The 12,930-nt window shown below is 40.6% G+C and overlaps 2 protein-coding genes across 2 annotated transcripts in view; one reads left to right on the top strand and one right to left on the bottom strand.

Moving 5' to 3' along the window:
- The window catches only part of LOC106530522 (gastrula zinc finger protein XlCGF8.2DB), a 125,596-nt gene that overhangs the window by 39,824 nt on the left and 72,842 nt on the right, over nt 1-12,930 (top strand). The window lies entirely within an intron of this gene.
- Nucleotides 1-12,930, bottom strand: part of LOC106530529 (plexin-B2) — a gene marked incomplete at its 3' end in the record, with an annotated part of 154,799 nt that overhangs the window by 77,766 nt on the left and 64,103 nt on the right. Inside the window, 1 exon segment of the mRNA XM_014026170.1 lies at nt 5,465-5,517.

The raw sequence follows: 12,930 nt of genomic DNA, 5'->3' as shown, positions 1-12,930 counted from the left end.
CACACACACACACACACACACACACACACACACACACACACACACTGATTTCACATGTAAGAAATGAAAAGAATCAGAAAACGAGGCTGTGGAGAGCGGTGAAGTAAGCTGTTAAAGCCATCAGAGGCTGGGAGGGTCGGCTGTTGTCCATAAAAGCTTAAATGCACCCAGCAGCTCTAACAGTCTGCTTCCTCCTCCTCCTCCTCCTCCTCCTGTTCTCCACTCAAAAGGCCTCTCGGTCCTCAGAGGTTCAGGGTTCCTGTAGAACAGAAACGAGCTGCAGGTACCCTCTGATTCGGCTGCTTTCTGGTGTGAAAAACCAATCAAAGGCTGGACACGGCCGATCCTCGCTGCCTGGGACTCAGGTCCACAATAAACGCATTCAGGGACGTCCAAAAAACAAAAAAAGAAAAGAAAAGACCAAAAGAAATGGCCTCCTCGGGGTTCCACGGGCCAGCACTCAGAAAACAAGAGAAGAAGAAAAAGCAGCTGAAGCAGATTTCACTGCAGCCAAAAGGATCTTGTTAACCAGAACTCATTATTTCAGCCACTCCAAATGTTAAATCAACAAAACAGACGCTAAAAGTCAAAATTAGCAAAACTGTAGCTTATCGCTAATTTTAGTGAATCAGTTGCTACAAGCTGAAATTWAAAAAAAACATTAGCTTGTAGCTAATATTAGAAGAATATTAAGTTTTAACTCAAATGTAATCTTTGCTAACAGTTGCTACAAGCTATAATTTGGAGAAGTACTAGCTAAAGTCAACTGAAAAGATTTTAGCTGTAGGGATATTTTAAACATTTTGCTACGATATACACTTAGTAAAAAAACTAAAAGTAACTAAAATTAGCTAAATTTGAGCTAAGAGTTTCATCAAACCAGTTAAAGATTTGTTCAAATGAACTAAAAGCTAACACCGGCAAAACAATTGCGATTACATACAAAATATCAGCTAAAATCTAAAACCAACAAAGCAGTAGCTTAAACCCATTTTAGCAAACTTGTAGCTAAAGATTAATTAAATTAAAATCTAAACCTTAATACAAAATTAGCAAAACACTAGCTTATAGCTACAACTGGCAAAACTGCTGCAAAACAGCAAATAAGCGTAACAGTATCCAAAAGCCAAAATTAGCAAAACAGAAGCTAATCGTTCATTGTAGCATATCAGCTGCTATAAGCTAAAACTATTAGATAAAAAATATTAGTGAGCAGCTGATAGAGGAATACTAGAAAATAGAGAAAACCTGCAAAACAGTAGCTAAAATTAAAACGTTTTGCAAACCAGTTGCTACAGTTCAGAGAAACTCTAGCTTAATTAAAATGGCAAAGCTAAGCGCTAAAACCAGCACACCTTTTAAAGAAATAGCTAAATATTTGCTTTAGAGATATTTTACTAAACTTGTTGCTGCAAGCTAAATTRAGTAAAAATAGGAACTAAAAGCTAAGACTGACAAACAGTAGCTAATTGCTAACACTAGCAAAATAAAGCTTAAAACTAACCAAAGCGCAAATAAGATAAAACCAACAAAACACTAGCTAAAATTAGCAAAAGCAAAAAGTTAATTTCATCAAATCAATTACTACAATTTTAAATTTGTAAAAACAAACCTGAAAACAGCAAACAGCCAGGRCCTAAAGCCAACTTTACCAAACCAGTAGCTAAAAACCAAACAGAATCTAAACCTCAATACTGGCAAAACAGCAGCTAACAGCTAAGGCTTGCCAAACAGCTAAAATTCAGAACTAGCTTAACAACCTAAACAAGGTAAACATTGAGATGCATGAGTAGCTGAAAGTTAGCTGAAGTAGCTGCAGCTAAAAGAAACAACAGTTCTGAATGATTTGCATGGATGTGGCGAGCTAACTGCGGAGTTCGGTTTGAATTCCAGAAACCAACTGGACGTCAACAAAACTGTGTGTGTCCATATTTTCCTATTATGTCTCCTTATTCAGCTCATTAACTCATAATCTTGTGGATCTGGAGGAGGAAGGGGCGGAAACACGGCTCAAAGGCAGGAAAGTGTTTGTGAAAACAAACAGCAGAGAGCTGATTTGGTTCGAAGCTGCAGGAAAGAAAAGAAGTTAAAACCCAGACAGGACCGAGCAGAACTCGAGGCTGGGTGAAGGCATGACGGGGGAGTTGGAAGGCGAAGTTGGTGACTTGGAGCGGAGTTTTATCAGCTGCCAACTGCTGCTGTGGTGTGTTTATGTGYGTGTGTGTGTGTGTGTGTGTGTGTGCGCGCGGTATGATTGAACAGTTTCAGGATCGCAGCCAGTGTTTGACTTTGTTCAGTGTGTGTATGTTTGGAGGGCGTGGACGAATGGATGCTCGTGTGGTTTGCAGTATTTTCTTCTCTGAGGTTTGCCAGCAGAGTCGCGGTGACGCTTTTATATTCAGAGTCCGGGACATTTGTTTTGTATCTTAACGCTAATGTTTTCAGGGTCTTTAATGGATTCCAAAAGCTGCTTGCTTTAAAACTTCACGCCCCCCACCCCAGATTCTTGTTTTTTTTCTGGTTTTCTTCTGTGTAGAGTTGAAGTCAGGCCAACATCTGGTTCCATTTTCTGATTCCGCAGACATTTACACCCCGCCATTGTTTCTATCGCCTGGTTTGTGCTCGCAGTTGGCTGCAGCTAAATGTTTTTATGGATAGATAAAGTAGTTTTTRCTGGTTCCTGCTCTGTCGAGAAGCAAATGAGTTCAGTGTGTTTGAGGTCATTACTGCTCAAAAGTTTTAAACCAACTTTTTTCTTTTGTGATCATGTTGTAAATGTTTATAGCTACACTCRATCTTTCTATTGATGAGCATTCCAATCAGAAATGCTAACATTTTATTAACGTTTAATAATGACAGCTTTTGTTACCAGAATCTCTCATGAACCACTGGTATTTTTTAAAGGATGTATAATAAGGAGAAATTAGACTAAGGTTTTGCACAGAAAGATAAAACCAAATATATAATGACGAACTATACCAGTCTTTAAATATCTGATAGAATGATCTAAAACCTCAAMCTTTTGTTTTCTTATGTTTAACAAATCGAACAGGGAAAAAGATGTTTATGGAAACCAGCTTTAAAAAAACAAAAGCAATGGAAGATTGAAGAGAGAGAACTCCTGATGGGTAGAGGAGGAAAAACGATACGCTTTAATCTGAGCTGGCAGCCTGCAAGCGGACAGAGGCAGATCATAGAAACCAGTCATTCAGATCTGACGACCATTCAAATCGAGCGGTCACACTGGGAGGCTTCTGGACCCAAAGTGCTGATGAACTACTTTACTAGTTGACGTAATTCAAGTCAAACATTAACCTAAAAATAAAACGATGCCGAGTCCCTGTGGGGCTGAGAAGACTCTGAAACACTGTTTAGGGTTAGTGAATAAAAAGGAAGGAGAAACAAAGGAGTGTTTTCCAGACATCTACTGAGAAATCTGAGCAAAGTTTAAATTCCAAAAATCCCTAAAATAATCAGAAAAACCCAAAAGGATAGCAAAACATACTACAGCGTGCAATGTACCGGGTTTGCACTTGGTAATTATCAGACCAACCAGCCTCACTTTGGGCCCTTAACCCCTCAGCTGCTCCCCGGGCGCTGTAATTGGCAGCCCACTGCTCCACGTGTTCACATGTGGGATTGGTTAAATGCAGAGAATTAATTTCCCCACCAGGGAATCAATACAGTGTATATAAAAAAAATTACAGGATATAAGCTTAGTATGAACTGGGTACCTACTGAATATAATTTCCCTGATAAGTACTGTGTAAGTATGAGATACCCTACATGGCACGCACCTCACTCCTACACTGTATGTATGTCACTTATAGGGTACGCACTTGGCTCTTTCACTTGGTCCTTTCCAGGTACACTTTTCTTTTGGCACTTCCAGGGTACGCACCAGGCTCCTTCAGGGTACGCACCAGGCTCTTGCAGGGTACGCACCAGGCTCTTGCAGGGTACGCACCAGGCTCCTTCAGGGTACGCACCATGCTCTTGAAGGGTATGCACCAGGCTCTTGCAGGGTACACAGCAGGCACTTCCAGAGTACACACCAGGCTCTCTTAAAGTACACAAGTGGCACTTACAGGGTACTTGTGTTTATAGGGTGCACAGAGTTAAAAACCACACCAAGTAATAAAAAATAATAATAATGTTGATCTGCCCAACTTTAATACAAAAGTATGTTTCAATAGAATAAAAAGTAACCCCATGGGCGACTCCAAATATGTGTACAAATCGAGCTGAGGCAGGTACGATGTGGACAACTGAAAAAGGTTTACAGCCTCGATTACAGTTTTGCAAACTGTGCACACAAAAATAAGCCATGGTTTTCAAAAATTGGCAGGAATCATCTCTGCAAAGCTTGCTGGTTGAAAACCAAATTCAGTGAGACTGCAACTGAAAWTTTTTCCCACAGTTTTGTTTCCCCCCCAGCTCGTTGCAGCCCAGTCCGATAAGGTGAACCATTCAAAATACCTGGCTCACAATTTTCTCCTCTAAATGCTGCTGTTCGTTTGAACCTCAGCTGTGGGTTGTTTTCTAAGGAAACAATGGAATGGCAGATTTGGTTTGTCACAGTGATGATTTGTGCAGCCAGCTGATAAGTATGAGACTACCATGTTGTTGATTTTAGGTRAAAATATCCCACTTTTAACAGGAAAGACAACATGACGACAAACTAACAAAAGAAACTTTGAAGGATAAACACAGTTTACCTGATTCTCTGACAAAAGCCGCATGTGTTCTTTTCATATAAAACCTTCTCCTCAGGAAAATAAAGAAATAAAAACATCAATCTGCCARGAACCACCTTTGTTTGTGCTCCATTTCTCTGCCAAGTCTCAACAGTTCGAACAAAACCTTTCTGACAGAAATACAAGCAAACTGAAATCATCAGCCCTCAAAGAAGAAAAGAACAAGGCACCCAAAACAATGTGGGGTGCCACAAGCATCTGAAGTGGATGAGAGAATGAAGAGATCAGCTCAGGCCGGGACATGTTGAGCTCTGAATGACTCTTAACGAGGATCTGTGTGTAATTAAAGGATTTACTGCGATCACTTTTCCACTTAAAGCTGACAGAAGGCCTAGCCATGAATCTCTGAGTCTAAAAAATGCTGCCTTTATTTCCAAAAAGGTAGGGAAATCAGGCAATTATTAAAGTATTTAATTTATTCATTTAGCATAAACAAAATAAATACATTTTTTGAGTTACCTTATTATGAAAARAAAAAAAAGAAAAGCATGTTCAGGTCAGGAACTGTCTGATTTATGTGAGAACTGTTTGTCTTAAAAACAGCCTGGAGCCTCAAATTAACCCCTGATCTCACCATCATCTAACAAAAACACAAACAAAAAAAAAAGCTTGAATGGAAACCCACGGCAAAAAACCTTTTAAAAACAGAACAAAAACTTGTAAAATTATTCATGTTTGATGACAGGGTTTTCAATAGAAATTCCTACCTGATCAAATTTCAGGTCTGGTGGTCTCTGATGACATCAATCACCTGACTCCCCTGAAAGAAACCAGAAAAGACTCGTTGGGAGGAGAAAAACAACATTTGGGGGTGATTATGGGATTTAAAGCAGGAGCCATTAGTCGTCTGATATGTGGAGGAATGAAGTGTTTGTTACTGATCAGGCTCAGACCACATCAGAGTTAACAGGTTTAGTTTATTTGCTCCTATAATCTCCAGCTTCTTAAACACCCTGATGTTGCTGAATAACCGTGAGAATGTCAGGACTGATGGAAATGTGTCTAAAAATGATTTGAAACCAGAATTAATATTTAAGAGCAGGAGAACACTTTTTAAAGTTTTTCTAGTTACATACGCAGTACATACCTCAGATGTGCACCCATTAAGTTCCTCAGGTATGCACCTGTTTTCAATCAGTACCTCAAAGATATAACCCGGGTAACTTGCCAGCAAGTATACTCCAGGTACGAATCTGCTGAGTACACCCCAGTTACCAAGTATGCACAAGTACGTAGCAAGTAAGAATACCCCAGGTACTTAAACAACAAGAATATTCAGTGCACGTATCTGGTTACACTCCGGTTACGAAGACTGCAAATAAGCACAAGTACGTGGCCAGCAAGAATACCCCAGGTACATAGCCCGACGAGTACACCACAGGTACGAAGCCCGGCAAGTACACCACAGGTACGTAGCCCGACAGGTACGCCACAGGTATGTAGCAAATGAGTACACCACAGGTACGTAGCCCGACGAGTACACCACAGATACGTAGCCCAACGAGTACACCACAGGTACGTAGCCCAACGAGTACACCACAGGTACGTAGCCTGACGAGCACACCACAGGTACGTAGCCCAACGAGTACACCACAGGTACGTAGCACGACGAGTACACCACAGGTACGTAGCCCGACGAGTACACCACAGGTACGTAGCCCGACAGGTACACCACAGGTATGTAGCAAATGAGTACACCAAAGGTACGTAGCCCGATGAGTACACCACAGGTATGTAGCCCGACGAGTACACCACAGGTACGTAGCCCGACGAGTACACCACAGGTACGTAGCCCGACGAGTACACCACAGGTACGTAGCCCGACGAGTAAAACCACAGGTACGTAGCCTGACGAGTACATCACAGGTATGCAGCCTGACGAGTACATCACAGGTACGTAGCCTGACGAGTACACCACAGGTACGTAGCCGATGAGTAAAACCACAGGTACGTAGCGGACGAGTAAAACCACAGGTACGTAGCCGACGAGTAAAACCACAGGTACGTAGCCGACGAGTAAAACCACAGGTACGTAGCCGACGAGTAAAACCACAGGTACGTAGCCGACGAGTAAAACCACAGGTACGTAGCCGACGAGTATACCACAGGTACGTAGCCGGCAAGTATACCACAGATACGTAGCCGGCGAGTACACCACAGGTACGTAGCCGACGAGTATACCACAGGTACGTAGCCGACGAGTATACCACAGATACGTAGCCTGCGAGTACACCACAGGTACGTAGCCGGCGAGTACACCACAGGTACGTAGCCGGCGAGTACACCACAGGTACGTAGCCAGAGAGTAAACCTCAGGTACATCACCAGCAGGCATATTCGTATTAGCACTCAGTACATATCCTGTTAGTACTCCAGGTTTGTATACTCATAGGTACCACAGGTACATATCCTGTAAGGTGTATACACTGTAAGAACCCCAGGTACATACACCGGGTATGTTCCTGGACATATTTACCTTTAGTTATAAATTAACTCGTGTACTTGTACAAAATGTGTGTATGTACGTTTGTTCTAAGAAATGGACCAGATCTGGACAAATCTTAGCAACTCAGAGTTTTTTATGTATACAGTAATTTCCTTAATATCTTTATCGCCTCTTTAACAAATAAAGTAAAGCAAGAAGTTTGATCATTTTTAATCAAAAAATATGGCTGATTATATGGATGCATCTGAGCTCAGTAACACCTTTTAGAGTCTCATCAGTAAATTTTATTAATCTAATTCTCTCCAACATCTGGAGGAGATGTTATAAATACTGACGCTCCAAAATTAAAGCTGCCCCACAGAAAAGGCTGCGTATCACACCGAAGACAGGCTTTTACTCACAAATATAAAACACAATTAATTCTCATAATTAATACCAACAACACGCCAGAATTCTTGTATTATCTTTCAAAGCGAGGAGGCACATTACTGCCTGGAATAAGGGTAAAAGCTGGAGCTGTGCCCGAGTTTAAATAGAGCTTTTCATCAGGAAACGTATTAAACTGAAAAGACGTTTTAATTTCCGACGATAAGAGCCTCGGTTTTTCTCTCGTAACAGTAATGCTTATAGGCGCCCGTTGCCCGAAAGTAAAAACGTCTTTTTAACAGCGGAGATAAAGAAAAAAGAAAATCAATTTGTGGAGTAATCTTCCTAATGAGACAACCAAACCAACAAAAAATATAAAATCTCAGAGTGTAACGAACAAAATCAAAGGGAGCTGCAGGTATCTTCATTTCCATTTCACTCTTTTCAGATATGTTTTTTTTTTATATAGAAAAGAGAATTATTGTCGCCCACGCCGCCTCTCGCTTTGAAACAAGCAGAAAAGCCATCACTGAAGCGAGCGTGTGTGTTTGTGTGTGTGTGTTGTGAAGTTTATTTGGCAGCACTTCTAACAGAAACCGAGGCCCTCGGTGCTCTCCAGCAGAAAAGCCCGGCCTGTCTCGACTCTATCTCAAAGAACCATATGCTTCTGGATCAGCGAGCCGGGTCGAGTGTGTGCGTTTGGGTCGAGTGTGTGTCCATATGTTCCACCATCTAAACATCCAGATGGTTTTAAAAAACAACAAAAAAATAAAACAAAAAAATGAGTCAACATGTTTTCGTCTTTAGCTATAATAAATATTCATCATGGATGAGGGAAGGGGCCGCCCCGCTAACCCGGCTAATTACAGACACTTTAAAGGGACAGTTCGGACATTTTCAAGGGTGAAACCAGTCGAGCTGACAGCCAATCAGAGGAGGATCTGTGTTAAATAAGTTAAACATTAAAAAAAATTATATTTTTCATCCTGTTAGGACTTTTACACAACTTAAACTCAAAACAACTGAAAACATGAGCTTCGTCATCTACAAATCAGAAAACTTCGGTGCAATAAAGTTATGTGTGAATTAAAGTGGTAAGATATATAAAATATAAGATTTTAAGTCCTTTATGAATTGCAGGTTAGAAGTAAACTCAAATGAAAAAGCTCAAATTGGGTTAAAAACCTTACAAACCTCATTTGGTTCATGACGAAACTTGACTCTAAGCCTAAACAAAAACCCAGACTTTGTGAAAGTTCACAAAGAACTGATGTTTTGACGGCCAACGGCATCTTTTTGCAGGACACCGTGTTAAAGCGAGGCAGACAAGAGGTCAGACTCACTCAGCAGGTCCAGACTGTTGGCAGCAGCACCTTCTGCTCGCCATCTGACCCCAACGCCAAGAAAACACACACTTCTATTATCCCTCACACACACACACAAACACACACACACACACACACACACCAAGGTTCATGTCTTACAATGAAACAGTAGCTGCAACATCAAGACCCCAATCAGGCCTTCATATCCCCCCCGTCAGGTCTGGAGCTGCTGCTGCCAAAAGAAACACAAAAGCAGCTCCTGCTCAGAACGAAAGCAGCAAACCTGGAGGGCAAGCTGCAGCCTGAGCAGCCGAAAGCTCGTCAGCATCAGCCGAAACTAAACGAGAGCCGGAAACATCCTTAACGAGAGTAATTTAGCATKTGATGCACGTGCTAACATGTTAACTGCTAGTTCGGCAGGGGGGAAATGGAAGAAAAAAAACAAAATGTGAGTTTTAAACTGCAAATAAACAAATATTTAAAAGTTTAGCTTTCTTTGAAGGAATGCATATCACCCGCTAACTTCTACRCTAAATCACCAAAAGCTTCTTATGATGGAAACGTGGAGAGCTGAAGCCGTTTTGAGCAAACCTTTTGAAATTACTCTTCAAGTTCAAGTTTATTTATACAGCACCAAGTCACAACATTCGTTGTCTCAGGGCACTGTACATAAAAAGAACAATGTAAAGAAGAAAGCAGCAGATTGTGTTGAATCACTTCATCACAGTCTCCCATCCTGAGCAAACGSTGGAGAGGAAAAACTCCCTGCTAATCAGGAAGAAACCTCCAGCAGAACCAGGCTCAGGACAGGAGACCATCTGCCTCTTTGCACCAATAATACAAAATCTCAGTTAGCTGTAAGAGTATTTGTTAGGACYGACTCTCAACCACTACTATACCAAATAGTTCAGTGTCTATAAAAATAACTGAGCTGTAGCCATTTTTGTGTTTGCTAAGATCAATTAGCTGTAAAGACCATCATCGGTTGTGTTCAAACCCAAATATTAGGAGTTGTAGAAGAACTACACCCATAAAAATAAAGGCCAAAGGGTGATAATTAATATCTGAACTCATCTACATTAGTGCCAGAAGTTTAAAATGTAAGAACAATGAGTTTGATCCATCAGGACAGGAAACCAGAGCTGTAGCTTCGGGTTCCCTCAGGAATTCAGTTATGCAGCGTCAACACGARCAAAGAAACCGAGTCCAACAACCCGGCCTCAGCTGCAAATCATCACATGCAGAAAAATAACAACAACACACCCTCAGCTTCCTCTTGACCCATTTCCCAAACCCTTCATCCCTCCCTCTCCTCGTCCTCTGGAAGCGCCGCCGACCCGAGCGCTTCTGCTTTGTGTCAGCAGATCAGAGGACGGACTCGGAGTTAATCAGTTTGTTTATGAGGCTGAAGGAATGCAGGGCAGGAATCATCTGTGAGGGGTGGGGGGCTTCTGATTGGTGCGTCTTCATGCTGCCTCAGTTCTGGGTTCAGTCGGGCAGTGACTTTAGCTGCTGTTTGCTCTGATTAATTAAAGAAAGGCTACAGAACGGACAAGAACAAGTTCGTCAAAAGAAAACAGGCGTTTCTCAGATTTTAACAGTTTGTAGTTTTTGATACGATTGTTTTCCGGGACCAGAACTGAACAGGAAGTTAAAATAAACTTTAACGTTTTTAGTGTAAGATATTCAAGAGGGGAGAGTTAAACTGTGTAGAAAAACAAAAACCTTATCCACCACCATGTGCAACGCCTAAGCTTAGGGGGTGGCTGACGGTGGTCACCAGGGATTAATCTTAGGCCACCCCACCAGCCACTCAAATTAAGGAATTTTTTTAACATCATACCTGTTAACTTAGCAGTTAGCCATCTAGCTGCATGTTTATCATCTAACACAGGGGTGTCAAACTCATTTTCACAGAGGGCCACATAAGTGTTATGGTGGCCCTTGAAGGGCCAGTTGTAGTTAACTTTGATGTTTCATGTTTAACTTTGACTAAACAGTGTTTTAACATGTCCTCTTTTAAACACTGATAAGAACTAAGTGACTAAATCTGAAATAAACAGAAATATTATTAAAAGTAAAACAAAGTTTTACTCACTGATGAGTTTATAGTGAGTAGCTGCATTATGGCAGATTTAGTTTATGGTTGATGTTGACTTTTAAGCAGCTTATTTTCAGACATTAATACTGTGTTATCCAACTACACTGCTCAGTTACTGCAAGCCAAAAGCTCAGGGGTGGAACAAATATTATCTTTCACATTTTAAATTTATTTTGTTACATTTAATCATACATTTAAAGTTTGCCATTTATAGAAGAAACAATTTTCATGTTATGGTAAGTAAAAAAGAAAAGGACAGGAGTCACCCGCGGGCCTTGAGTTTGATACATGTGATCTAACACATCAACAAAGACATTTCTGTTCCAAGGCCGGCTAACAAAATGTGTCCGGAGCCACAAATACGTTACAGCTGTGATTATCATTTAATTTCATTAATATTTTATTTAAATAGGGACAACTGGTGGCTTTCCTGGTTAGTGGGGGTGAAATGATAATATAGTGAATCTTATTCATGACTAAACCTAGACCTTATTCATGCAAACAAGAACTCCATATGTAGTTTCGGGGTTCCTACAGCTTAAGGCATGTTAAATTTAAAACTTTAACGCCACTTGAAATGAAATTTAAGACCAACTTCACAAAAAATACACATGGGAAAAGTTGGCGCCAATTTTACCCAAACGTTTGTTTTAACACAAAAGCACTCGCTTTGAGAAGCATTCAGTAAATTAGTTTTAAAATTAAATGTAAATTATTTTAACATTTGAGACAAATTACAATCATCCTACTAATGTGTTACATTTTAAAACTGATTTAAGACATTTTAAAGCTAATTAAAGACCTTATTTTTGGACTGAAATTCAATGATATTTAAAACTAAGGATCTGCAGGAACCTCGAGTTAATACCTAATTTAATAAAACAAACACACTGAACAATGCAGGCATGTTTTTTTTTCCAAATTCTTGTTGATATCTAACTGAATCATATTTCTTCTCAGCGATTTGTCTTAAAGGTTTGAGAAACAGATCAGACTGTAAGGCTGGAACTGGCCAACAAACACGTTTCACTCCATGTATCAGTAGGATCATTCAAGCTTCAAAGAGCCGCAGGCTGCAGATTAGTGCTGGGCGGTATACCGTTTTGTACCGGAAACCGGTTTTTATTCTTGTTATGAWATGACTTTTCTGAATACCGGTGTAAATAGCCTGAACACGTGCGGAATGTTTCATCGCGGCCGCTGTTTCCCTGGGGACACATTCCCTTGCAGCACCGCTAAGCATGTTAGCATGCTAACGTTATTGTTGGAACAACTGGCGGCAGGTGGTGTGTTTCAGCTGCTTATGTGGTCTGACGTAACATCCCGTTTTCACCATCGCTGAATAGTAAACAACCCTTCAGTAACGTGCACAATTAGATTTAACACGCTGAGACGTTATTGCATGGAGACACTAGCGTGCTCCTACTGTGAAAAGCCCAGGGAGAAGTAGTTTTGTAGTGTAGCAGAGTTGAAGTGTGTAAGGTGAGTCGTCCTTTTAAGTTTTATTAACACGTAACGATAGACCAGATAATGATTTTTTCTCAACCCTTCATGATCGGACCTAAATGCATGATTACTGTCTACAACCAGGCAAAGAAGAAAAGATGTACAGAAACAGTCATACAGAGGTACAGTAAAAGAAAAATGTCAATAAGCAAAGTTTGTACATTTTATTATCAGTTGAGCTGTGAGGAAAAAAATACCGTCAAATACCGTGAAACCGGTGTAATTGTTGAAAATACCGTGATATAAAATTTGGGTCATACCGCCCAGCTCTACTGCAGATCTAACATTTACAAAAGCTTTTTTTCCTCGTATCCAAATTCTTGCCCTTCTCCTTACAAGCAGTGTACCAGTAAGTTACAACACCTGAAATTTACTGTTTTTGTCAACTCTGAGTGGAAGTTTTATGCCGAAAATATATAACTTGTGTCA

This window comes from Austrofundulus limnaeus, unplaced genomic scaffold (genome assembly GCF_001266775.1).
Source record: "Austrofundulus limnaeus strain Quisiro unplaced genomic scaffold, Austrofundulus_limnaeus-1.0 Scaffold531, whole genome shotgun sequence".
NCBI lineage: Eukaryota > Metazoa > Chordata > Actinopteri > Cyprinodontiformes > Rivulidae > Austrofundulus > Austrofundulus limnaeus.
The sequence above is the reverse complement of the archived record's forward strand: the minus strand, read 5'-3'. Positions and strand labels throughout refer to the sequence as shown.